Source organism: Neodiprion virginianus, chromosome 5, assembly GCF_021901495.1.
Source record: "Neodiprion virginianus isolate iyNeoVirg1 chromosome 5, iyNeoVirg1.1, whole genome shotgun sequence".
Lineage (NCBI taxonomy): Eukaryota > Metazoa > Arthropoda > Insecta > Hymenoptera > Diprionidae > Neodiprion > Neodiprion virginianus.
In genome coordinates, this window is record NC_060881.1 from 32,493,646 (window position 1) to 32,506,598 (window position 12,953).

Genomic DNA, 12,953 nt, shown 5'->3' on the forward strand with positions numbered 1-12,953 from the left:
ACAATTTTACAAAAATTAATCACAATATCCTTTACGTTCGACTATTCTTACAGGACGCGATCGATATCCGAACAAACCGATCAGAGATAAAAGTAAGGTGAACCCCGCGGTGGCTGTGTGAGAGAGAGAGAGGGAGCGAGAGAGAGAGAGTGACGAAGGTAGAGGGGTTCGGAAAAAAATCCGTTTCTCTCACGGGTAAAAAGTTCGATTTTTTAAACCGTCCAGCTGCGCAGCGGTTTCGTCGGTTTGATCGGCTCGTCGGTGTGATACGAGCCGGTTTTTTTGAGGAGGCGATAACGCCGCGCGGCGGTCACAATAAGTGTCGTTGTGAGTTGCGAGCACGCCGAGGTAACTCTAAACACTAAACCCCAGAGAGCGCGTGGAGTTAGGTATGTGCAAGAGAGACTCGAGAGACGAAGGAACGAACGAACGAACGAACGAAACGTATGAAACGAATGGAGCAGGCAGGCAGGCAGGCAGGGATGGCAGTCAGGCAGGCAGGCAGGCAGGCAGCAGCGCGGGGCTTGTTGTGTAAATATAAACAAATATAGTTGAAACCAACCAACAGGCCCGGTTGTGTCTGCCGCGCGTCGCCCTCCCCCCTCCCAACCCTCCCTCTCGCTCCCCCTCCTCCGACGCTGCCGTCATCCTTCTCTCTCTCTCTCTCCCTCTCTCTTCTCTCCCTGTCGCTCTCTTTTCCCCCACCGGTCTGGCGTCGTCATCGCCTACGGCACGTTCACCGCACCGCCAAAATTTACCACCCGATTTTAAACCCCCCCCCACAAGCCCCCCGACCCCCCCCCCCCCCCCCGCCCCCCGTCCTTGCCCGACGACAGACGACCACACCGGGCAACTGGATGGATTGGATGGGATGGATGGATGGATGGATGGATGACGCCCAAACGACGATCACCACCGACTACCGACTGCCTTGGATCAACTACCCTCGGGCGACTTGGTTTCCCCCCCCCCCCCCTCACTTAAATACGACGCCCGAACAGTCCATACGTCCACCGAGTCACAGGACTAGATGTGTTCTTCCGATCCTGCTACGATATCTCACTGACTCACTGACTCACTGACTGACTGACTGAACGAATGAACCAGACTTGCGTTGTAACCTCGTACATGTATGTGGTGCGATTTGTACGGTTTGATTGTGAAAAACGAGTCATTGTGTGACGTTTGGCGTTGATCTTGATGATTCGGTCGATGCTGCTGGTAGCTTCTTCATCAGTAGAGCCTAACAGAGATTTCCGCGAATGAATTGATTATGTATCACCCAAAGTAGCGTCGAGTCGTTTGTTCTACCTTGCGAGTCCGATCGTCAACAAAAGAAGATATTTCGCTCGAGGCTGTCATCGTCGATTGAAGAAGATTGATGAATTTGTCCCGATCTTTAGTACCGATCGAGTTCTTTTTCCTAACCTCTGAAATAGGAGAAAATAAAATCTTTAAAATACGGACGGTACAACACGCAGACAACGAAACTATTTGACGGATTCGAAAATCGGATCTTTCTTAAGACGTTCATCGTATATATATATGAAATTTTTTGCAACGTTGACGAAACAAACAGATATTGAAAAACAACGATAACGGAAGTATTGCTCCGTCATTCATGCTTTTTCCTGAAAATGCAATTTTTCTTTTCACCTCTCGCCGTGTTGTGTAAGAGTTTTTTTAACATCCATGCTGTTTACGATTCGACGTAGTTATAACGGAAAAACTGAAAACCATACAGATCTTAGGATCTCAGGAATTGCTGCTCGCCGGCTGGCTGGCGAGTTTCGTGAAATACCAACAAATGTATATACCTACGTTTTATTTACCACTGCGTGTCGGGGCTTAAGGTTCGACGTTTATATAATAAATACCCGGTATACACACAGATGTACACAAAATACACACATCCCCGCATGCATGCTTGTACGAATTTTCTATACAATTCTTATTCCGTATTATGTACACACTCGACGTCAGCATGAACGCCAATGCTATTAGAAATTTTCTTTTTGCTCTCCTCCCTTTGCCGCAATTCTTCGGTTTGTTGTCATAGGACGATATCTCGCCCAGGTAAGAACCTACCTCAGAAACGGTCCGCGGAACGAGAAACTCTGTTCTATTCCCATCACTTTTTTAATTTTTTGATTTGGGATTTATAACGATATTTATTTAATCGTCATGAAGGAAGAAAAAAAAATTCACAAATTGATCGTTCATTCTCCGTTATCAGTATCACTGAGATTGAATGGGAGTCAAACAGTTGGAGAAAATATCGACAAGGTTGATGCCTAGAATATCGATCGAGATGGATTCTTTTTTTCTTTGGTGCTAGAAACGAAATTATGCTTGGTCACAAATTGTGGAATTTGCAAATCTGCGAATACATACAACATGTGAGTGGTATTCGAGGTGGTTGTTCAAGCGTCGAGTAGAGTTGGAGGAAGAAATACTGGAGGGTAGATGGCGGGGCGGGGTTGGAGGTCACGGATGGTTTTGCAACGGGGTGAAAAGCATTATATCCTGCACTAAATAATGAAAGAGAGGTTTTCGACGACCCGTCGGGGGAGAGGAGGAACGAACGGACGGAGTAGGAAACGTAAAAATCCTTGAATCTGAGAAATTAGCGGAGTAACGAGCTGTCGGGATGAAAAAAGGGTTACACACACGCCTCTCCACCCCTGTTCGCCGCCCCATCTCGGCAGGCTAAAAGGGTTGAATTAATGTCGCGATAAATATATGATTTAAGGTGGAAAACGTTTCTACCGCTGCGGATAATTTTTTATCTCAGAACCCGCGAAAAGCACCGGTCGTAGAGTGCCAGTTATTTATTTATTTTTTTATTTTTTCATTTTTTTATTTCAATTCTTTTGCCTCTTCTCTTTTTGCACATCGTTCCTTTTTTCTCTCCCCCATTTTCAACCAAACACTCAATGCCAGAAGAGGAGCAACGGCAAAAAAGTAGAGAGACCGGACCCAGGGGTGAGACACGTCGTGTGAATTCACCACTAATTTCTTCTGCTTTTATAATTTACTACCCCGAACGTGAAAATTTACGTATAACGCTTTCGATTGTTTTCTACGCGAGCTTTTTCCCCGATCTCCCTCCCCACCTTCGCAGCCCCTCTTTCAACTGAAATCAAATTACGACCAAGAAGACTAAAAGTCTAGTCTAAAACAATACCCCGAACGTCGATTTAAAGAAGAGAAAAAAAACAAAAATACGCGGGTGTCAAGTTTTCAAAACTGTTTTATCACATCTTTTCAACATGATTTCTGACATAAAAATCTCAGGTTTTTCTACATCAACGTACACTTGAATTTCTATCACATTTTCTCCGACTCCCAAGCGAGAATTTGGAATGACGTTGAAAAGGTCCGGTAGCGGTCAAGAAGCGGATGTTGAAGTGAAACAAACGGAAAAGAGCAAGGGGATGAAGTTGGGAAAAGAATGAGTGAGAGGTGATGAATTTTTGAATAGTTGAAATCGCATATACGATGCAATATATAACAGGGTATAATTGTCTGGAGAAAGGTGGGGGTGGTGGTGGTGGCCACATAGATATACTTACACCCGTACGCGTAGACGGAGAGAAACTGGCGTTGGAAAATTCGTCCAATTATCGCCGGACTGTCTGAAAAGTATAGGGGATGGTATTTGGGTGGTGAAAGGGGTGGGGGAAGGGGACGGCGGATGTGTGTCGGGGTGGACGTCCTCGGACGGGAGAACCGCGACCACCGCGTCGACGGATTCGCCCCGAGTCCTGCAGGAAGCCGGGATTTTCCCCTCGGCGACGGCCTCCGACCACCGCCCGGGTTCCGTCGACTCGACACATTTTGGATTAACCGCTAGACATTAGAATACGAAATTGATATATTATGGAGGCCATCCTGGGCGACGGTCGCTGCGGTCCAGCCGACGACCTCCCTCCACAACCACTGCTGAGCGGGGGATCTCGGTTACTCTTTAGGCATGGTTGCTCGCCGGTCGAATCTTTCATCGCATTATCTTCCCTCGTAAAACACTTCTTTATAGGTTACCAAATGTCTCCGGCCGAGCTTTCACCTATCTCCCGGAACACGTATGCAGGGGCAGGATGGGGGGAAGGGGGGGGGGGGGGGGGGGGGGGCAAATCGGGGAGAGAAATAATGCAGACGTGCGCCAAAGAAGCGGGTTATTAGGTACCCTTTTCTCACCGTGGTTTACTTTTTACGAAGCTCAACGCTGGATTAAAACTACCAACAATCAAAAAAGCATGGGAGATATACCTCAGCGATTTCGTTTATTCTGTGGTATGTTGTAGTACATCGAAAAAGACATTAGACACGTATTTTTTTGTTTCACGTACCAAATTGGCCGTTCGCGGGCTGAAAGGTACCCGTAAAATTTAGCTCAAAGGTATAAGGGATGAAACCCTTGGGGGTGAAAACGCTGAGCTTATTATTGTCGTCCGTTAGTAGTGAATAACTTCGAATTTTTTTTTTTGTTATTTAACCTCTACCCTGTCACATGGGGTCTTTCGTGCTAGCGTGATTTCTTGTTGCGTGTATATTTTGTATACAAGAAGACGCACGGCTTTCTCACCTCTACGAAAAAAAAAAAAAACAAGCAAACGAACCATTGAATCTTTAACTAGATGCCTCGAAGGATATGCACGAATTTTTTTCAGAATTTTTAGAGCACTTATAAATAGCCAAAATAAGACTAAGACGTGAAGACCTCATGTGACAGCCAACGTATACTGAAAGCCACGGGACGTGATAAGAGTTGAAAAATGGAATTAATTTATTTTTGGGAATGAACTTTAGGGGTCATTTTACTTGTTACATGGCCGAATTGGGACTTTGAAAGAAATACGTGTCTCATGTTTTACGATGTACTAAAGCATATCGCAACAATGAAGAAAATCGGTGAGGCACTCATCGGGTGCTTTCCTTGCACCCAACGAAAAGTTTCATTCTTTCACGTCAAACCAATCAATCTTTCAGCCGTGAATTTCTATTGAAACCTCAAGGACGACTCTCATCCTGTGCAAGACAGTCGATCAATATTCAGTGCAACAAAATATGACGCTATTTTCTTCATAACAGTAAAACTGGAGGTTATAATCTAGCTGAGGATCAGAACGGTATCCAGATTCCTATAGTTCGTCTTAACTGATCCTGAAGCTGGCGGTGTTTCGTTAGAAAGAAATAAAAACTAACAAAGTACGGGTGAGCCTGGGATATCTTTGCAGCGTTCGTGGCGAGGCATCGATGGTGAAGGTGGCGGCAAAGTTTCCATCGGCTAATGGGCTCTATATACAGCGGAATGAACAGTGACAGGAGAATCGACGTTCCTGCTAACAGACACGAGCCCCGCTAATTCCTGCCTCTGCAAGAGTGTCTGGTATACTTCATGATTGCTTCATTGCTCACCGCTCCCTCTTTTTTTTTTTTTTTTTTTTTTTTATTAATCTTTTTTTTTATCATCATTTCTTTTCTCGCGGAGGGATCCTTGTTAGCATACTTATCATCCATCCCTTGGAATTAAGACGAAAGTGAGCGAGAGAAGCAAACTCCTTGGAGTAGAATAGAAGGAGAAAAGGAGGAGAATTCTACGTCGGATCGTTTGGTAATGGATATAATGTTGGAGGGTGTGTCTCTGCACAGAAATGTTGATAATATCAAATTGCTTCAGACCTGGATATTGGCTCGACGAGGCTGCGCAGCTATCCTCGGTATATAATGCTGATTGGATTCAAGAGTAAGAGCATTAATCTGCTGCTGCTGGTATTGCTGCTTTCTTTTATTACCCCCGAAAGAGAGAACGGACATAAGAATAAGAAAAAGAGGGACAAGTGTACAGAATTACGGGAACGAGAAATTCGGAAATCCGCGGGGAGGAGCGAAAAACGGAACGCTCGATCTTCGCCAGACACTTCTGCCCACCTATGCCAATCTTAAAACGAGGGTCTCTTGGATCTTTGGGTCGGCTTCGCGCCGGCTGGACGATGGCAGCGAAGGTTGATCAGCGCGAACTGATCTAGACGAATGACCCTAAGTGGTGGACAAAGCTAGATAAGAAACTAGCTTTTGCCGGGGAAAAAACGGGGGACCAGGGAGAGTCTTTGAATGGGGGAAAAGAGAAGGCCTTCTCCTGAGGAATGGACCTCTCTTTGTTTAGCCGTTTATAGTGGAAGAGATTTTCCCGGATTGGTCACTCGCACGATATAGCTAAACCGTGTAGGGTCAACCCTGTGAAATCCTCAGATCCGACTTTCCTCTTCCCCCCTCGCCGTTTTGTCCACTTCCACTTCTGCAGTAGCGGATCTTTTCCAGTCCTTCTCCGCCGGTGCTTACGACTTGGAACCCTCGACAATGGTGGCAGGCATTAGCTGACAACAGAGGTGTGGACATCCGATTACCCTCGTGCAACTTCTGCCTCCTTCCACTTCCATCGCCATTCGCACACCGAGTCTGATTGGACGATTGGCTGCTGGCTCTGGGCCGGCGGAGCGCGTTCGAGGTTTATGTGTCTCCTGATGATCAGAATGCCCCCGAAGAGGCCTGCAGGATCTAAATAAAATCTCGGGAATTGGCCCCATTTTGCCCGGGACGAGACGAGGAGCTTTGGGATCTTCAGCGTGCACTGGGAGTCTGTTTGCGATTGGGAAATGCCGACCGCCGTCGGTCCGTGACGAACTTCCTCTCTGTTTCAACACCTGGATTCCACCTGGTCGCCGACGAGGTAACGAAACTGGTGTACCAGCGAGCTGGTGACTGGCTCGGTACAAAGAAAGCACGAACGTGTAGCTGCACACAAACCTCTTTGAGTATTGGAACGGCGAAAGGAGATCCCGACCAAAGCGTCTATCCGACCTACAGTGTTTGTTTGGGATGTTTCTGAAAACATGGATCTACTTCAAGGCGCGTTGGTCGGCCGTCGGTTGGTCCTCTAATGGGTTTTGTGTGCCCCTCCCATCCCTCCCGCGCCGCAACGTTTGTTTAGCGCATCCTGTTTAGATTCGAGTAAAACACCACCAACCCTCCGTTTCCATCATATGCGGAGGCTGCGCCAGATGATCGTTTGATTCCGAAACGAGTTATCCTTTCCGCCATCCATGGTCACCATCGATTTTCAACGTGACGTGAAGACGCGCGCCGTTCGTCGATACTGCCAATCAGTAGTCAACTTCAACCTCGCTCAGTACTGGATCCTTCAACATTTCGTGAAATACTTAAAAGTCCCCACACGATGAGAACTGTGAACTTGAACACAAGATCGCGTCAACCCGCATGAATGCAGGTTTGAGAATTTGAGTTTTACTTCTTTTTCCTACCCCACGGTGTTTATTATTGGCGCGCCCTTTGATGTGAAAACGTAAATGGCGCCCGATATGGGGAGAAACGAGGTTCGTAGTCTGGAGATTCCATTTTCTACCTCTTTCCAGATATACAAATTGAGCCATGCCATATGCTCTGCGATATTTCGGCTGTGAACTTAACTTAAATCGATACCATTCATGCGAGAAACGTATCCTAAATGGCTTCTGTCTCTATTCGTAACTTATATTGATGAATCCATATCCGTTAGGATTACAACAAAAATGTTCCGGTATCGGAAGAGATTCCTAAACCTAGATACATCCGATGGAAAAACCATTTCTAGATTCCAGATTCACGCTCATTCTTCATTTACGGTTTGAACGTGCACCGCGTGAAGCTGCGTGGAGCTATCGGTACTCGGAAAGGAGTGGTTATAATACCGGTCTTCGACTAGGGAGGTATAAAATAATGAGCTAACGGGAGTAATAGGATTACGCCAGAATCTCTAATAATTGGCCAGTTTAAAGGTGAAACTGGACTCCTCTGAGCCGCTAATGGGTAGAAGGACGAGAATTTAGATTATACGTATACCGAGAACTGTACTGCACGGTGAACTAAGCTTCAGCGTTTAATTCAGGGCACTGCAGCGAGTAACGAAGTATACGCTTTGTGGCCAACGCAGTCCTTTCGTGACTAATTGGATCCTTGAGGACGTCTTTTAGCCACGTGGTCGTCACTGACTTTAGGAATTGTGAAATCTGCGCACATCTGTGAAATACTGGCACACTGGAAAAAGACAGAGATGGGGAGATGAATCTGGAATTATTAATGACACGAAGTGGACCTGTCCAAGAGCTGTCGGGGTCATTTGCTCTGACAAACCATTCGAAACATCGAGTATGATGAATGAGCCTTGGCCCGTAAGCTGTCGATCCCTTCAACGCCTGCAACGCTGTGCTAAAAAATTCGCTGAGCCATGACAGCAGCGCTAATTAGACTAAGGATTTGAAAATTTGGGATTTTTACCCTCTAGTTACCAGAATAAATCGCTAACAGTCTTCTTCTCAGTTTTATGTTGCCGTTTTGGCCAAAAAGACGGACAGCCTTGCAGTCTTCTTCTAAATCGTTGGTGCAAAGACCATTCGCCGGGTTGTAAATTTAGTCGTAGGAAAATTTAGGTGATGTACATAGATTACGTCAGCTCAACGAGTCCCGAATCGTGGGGATAAAACTGCAACTCACCGGCCATATTTAGTGTGGGAAATGGTCAGTGGGTACTGGCATATCCTGAGGAATGAACTCGGCCCTTCGAGAGATCCCAGATGTATGCGAATGAAGACTCTATCCGCGGACAACAGGATGAAGAGCACAAGTTTCAGGATCGAGGATAAGAGACCATCGTTCTCTGGATTCGTGATAGTCGAATTTCGAACCGTAAAATCATGCCGATACTCGCGATACTGATGCGTTTTCAAGGCAACGGTGGTTTCCGCATGCGGGTTCCCTTTGCAAAGGGAAGGAGAAAAAGGAGAAAGAGAGATAGAGCGTAATCCTCACTTCAGAGGAATGTTCTTTTTAAATAAAATGGAAATAGCTCTCGATCCTGCCTCTTTCCGCCCTCTTCACTCCCCCCCGACTTAAAGGCCTCTCGTCTCCTCCTTGCTCTATACGGCTGATGTAAATGAATAAAAATTTGCGGTGAGACGTTTGAGCCACCGCGGTCTCGCTCGCCTTGACGGGCATTTCAGGGTTTCTCTTCCACCATTTTCCCCGTCTTCTTACGCCAGTCTCCTTTTTCACAGTCTCTTTCTCTCGCTCTTCTTTTTATTATTATTTTTTTTTTTTATATACTCGAAAGATCACCCTGCAGTTCACAATCAGAGGTCTTTCCGAAAGTCTCCTTTATTTTCAGCTCACTGCTTCCCTCCCTTATACTTTGGGTCGGTTGGTTGGGCGGTTGGTTGGTTAGTACGCCTCAGCCCTGACTCACTTCGCGCGTCGCCTATCTTACTCCTCCTCTTTCTCCTCATCCTCCCCCTCTTTCTCGCTTCGCGCGTGACATCAGAAGAAAGGTTATCGTTCTAAGGATCATTATGCCAAGTCTTAAGTCGAGCTAATATGTTCCTTGCCCTGGCAGTATATCCTTACTCTAAACCCATCAACTACCACCCATCCTCCGCCTCCAGTTTCCAACACGCTCTGAGGACATGGACAATTTAATACCATTTTATAAATTATACATAGCTTTTTCCCTCCCTCCCTCCCTCCCTTCCTCAACTCTCTCCAGATCACCCGTAAGCTTTGCGCCAAGAGGTAGAGAAGGAAAGAAAAAGCGAGAGAGAAAACTCGGAACGCCAAATGAATTTTAAATCCTTTGGCGAGGACTATTAAAGCTTCGAAGGAGAAGAAGAACGATAAAAAGAGAAATACGAAAAACGGCCACAAATCCTAGTCTTCCTATTTATGCATACGTCAAAAGACGGAGCGAAAGATTAAAAAATGATACGATACGACAAACACTCTGTGGTTTTACTTTCGGTAAATAAAAAAGCAAGAGAAGAATTATTCCAACGCGACTAATTCATCTTTTCCGCAAGGACTCTGAAGCCCGTAGAAGGATGATGCTTAGACCTTGTAGACGTTATGAAAAATGGTGAGGTTCTTTTTTTCTTTCATTTTCTTTCTGCTCCTTCTTTTCTTTTTTTTTTTCTTTAGCTCTCGTCGAGGGGTTACCTCCGCGGGGTGCAATCATTTCCTTATTGCGATATTGATACGTTACTTTGATAATATGGGTTACCACCATCACCGTCTCTATGCCTCTTCCACCCTCATTCTGTCGCCCTTCTTCTTTCCCGAACGAACGTTGAGTAGCAGCAGCAGGATGGGACGGAGGGGCGGAATCCCGATTCCCATATCCTTCCGAGCCATCGATTCAAGGATTAGGTGGCAATTTTTCAAGCCTATACCGAATAATTACTCAATTTTTCCCCGCGAAGCCCTTTTCTCAACGCGCTCTCTCCGTCTGCAAGCTCAGCTATACATTCCCACGTGTGTTACATCGTCATACACAGAACCGCTCGCGCATAATATCTTATGTATTATACATACAGCCATACTGCACACTCATCTGATCGCAAAAACCTTCCATTATCGAAAATTATCGATGCGTAACAAATATCGCTTCAAGCTGGGACGAGACGAGGCGATAGCTGTACTTTTTATGAAAATTTTTCACCTTTTTGTACTCGCAATTTCTGTAGAGAGTAATTATATACTGTTGCGCGATTCACCAAATCGATGGTAAATTGAATCTTTCCCAATATATCATTCGAATTTTTAATCAATCACACAGAATTTTTTTCTAATCATCGTCACTCACAGACTTGTTCACTCGGTTTCTTATTTTCTGTTTTTCTTCTTCTTGTGCATCGAGTCATAAGCACTTTTGTTTGTTTTTTTTTTTGTTTTTTTATTTTCTCGTGCGCCAATAAATATTCGACGTCCCCCCTTATACATTTCTTCTCGGCAAAATACGACGCGATTTTCCTCGCCAGGCTTAGCCGAGTTTTTTTATCCACCCCAATACCTCGCCTCCTGTTGTCTTATTTTAAATCTCCAATTATCACGACTCGTCAAACAGCGACAACGCGCAGTCCCGCAGCTACGGAGGGAGTCGCGTCGTCTTGACTCTCTAAAATACCCCCGCTTGCCTGTATGTGCCAGTGAAAGAAGAAGTAGAAGAAGAGGAGGAAAGAAAAAGAAAAAGAAAAAAACAAAAAAAAAAACAGAAAATGAAATAAAATATAATAAGAAAGATATCGTGAAAACCAAGAGCTCAGCGCTTTCGCCTGGCGTTGGCATCTCCTGCTTTTTTATTACCATCACGACGGAAAAGGAAGGAACAAACCCCATGAAGAATTTTCTACCATCATCTCAATTCAATCATTTTCCGGAGCTGGTTGGGGAGAAAAAAATTAGCAAGTAAGATTGTCAACAATTTTGTCAATATTTGCCAACATCCTTCAGTTGTTCATAATTCATCATTTATGCTTGATAATAGTAATAATAATTTCGTCACGGTTTGGAATTTTTGGCTCACGTATAGCCACGTAGAATACGTTGCATGGGATAATAAGGTGGTGGCTAATAACAAGCCTAGGAAAACTCACTCGACTCGGCCACTCTCGAGCACGCGGTAGAAAAATGTTTCTATTTAGTAAGGTAAGCTCGCTTTATTAAGAGAAAGCTCAGTTTCAGCCCCTCCTCGCAGTATTTAAGGAAATCTGTACAACCGCACTCAAGAAAATCCGTGCAGTAAAAGAAAATGGAAAATCAGGATGAAACGAAAGACTCGTCTTTCATTGACCTCGATACGAAAACTGTATATTTTTATCTCTTGTCTGATAATCGAATTCAACAGCTTTGCGGAAAAATTGTGTATCTCCGGTGATTGAGGCTGGAAAAAGCACAAAAAGCAGACAACGGAGTAGCCTGAAAAATAGTGAAACACTCTATTCGCCGATTATTGGGTGCAGCCGAGACGCGTAATTTTCTTCTAAATGCGAAGGACTCCTCGACCCCTCGACGGTGAGATATAACGTGAGGCGGGTGAGCCTTACGGGGGTTGATTTTGGGGGTGAGGAATAGCGGGGGTTGAGAACCGGCCGGGATGAGAATGGGGACGGGGTAAGACCACCAGCAGCTCTTTAAAAGAAAGTGGGATAAACAGACAGTTTTATACAGGGAGAAAAGGGAAATGTAAATTTTCATCGAACTGGAAGTAAGAGAAAGAATATAAAGGCTCCCGTGAATTCTGCGGGTAGCTGTCTCGGCATCGAACTTTGCGCAGCCGTTTTTTCCCCCACTCATTACGGTCCTTCGATACACAAAACAAACGAAAAGATGAAGTAAAAAATCGAAAACGATTTTCCCACATTTCTAAAAACCCGAGAGATTAACAACCCCTGAAATCTGGTGTAAACCTTTCCGAGAATCTTGTCGAGTCTCTTGAAATCTTTGAGACCTTCTGAAATTTGTTGGAATCTTTTGAAATCGTTTAAAATCTTTCATAATTTTTGGAAATTTTCTGAAATCTCCGCAAAAGATTAGAAATCTTGAAATCCTTCGAAATTCTCGTGATCTTCGAGATGTTTGAAATCATCCGATATCTCTTGTAATCTTTTGAAATCGTCTGAAATATCTTGAAATCTTTTGAAATCCACTGAAATCATTTCAAATCTTTTGTACTTGTTGAGATCTTCGTGATATTTCGAACCATGCGAATTCTCTAGTGATCTTTTGAAATCGTACGAAACCTCTTGAAATCTTTTGCAAGCTTGTGAAATTTTTAATAATCTTTGAAAATTTCTCAAAGTCCCTGAAATCTCTGTAATCTTTTGAAATCTTTTGAAACGTTTGTAACATCGAAATCAGGTGTACATTAAATCCATGAGCGATTAATTCCTCACGAAAACCCGTCCGATGCGCCCGTTTTTCAATAGCTCAATTCTTTTTCTCCCAAGGTAAATTGCATCGGCATTCGGTGAAAATTCGGAATTCAAAAATGGGGGGACTAGAGGAACGAGTGGATCAAGGAGTTGAGGATCAGTCGAGTCCAGAGGTATAAGGGTATAAGGGATTTC

The 12,953-nt window shown here is 44.6% G+C and overlaps 1 protein-coding gene across 3 annotated transcripts in view; it reads right to left on the reverse strand.

The window, feature by feature from the left end:
- Positions 1-12,953, reverse strand: part of LOC124305111 (forkhead box protein P1) — a 212,223-nt gene that overhangs the window by 90,426 nt on the left and 108,844 nt on the right. The window lies entirely within an intron of this gene.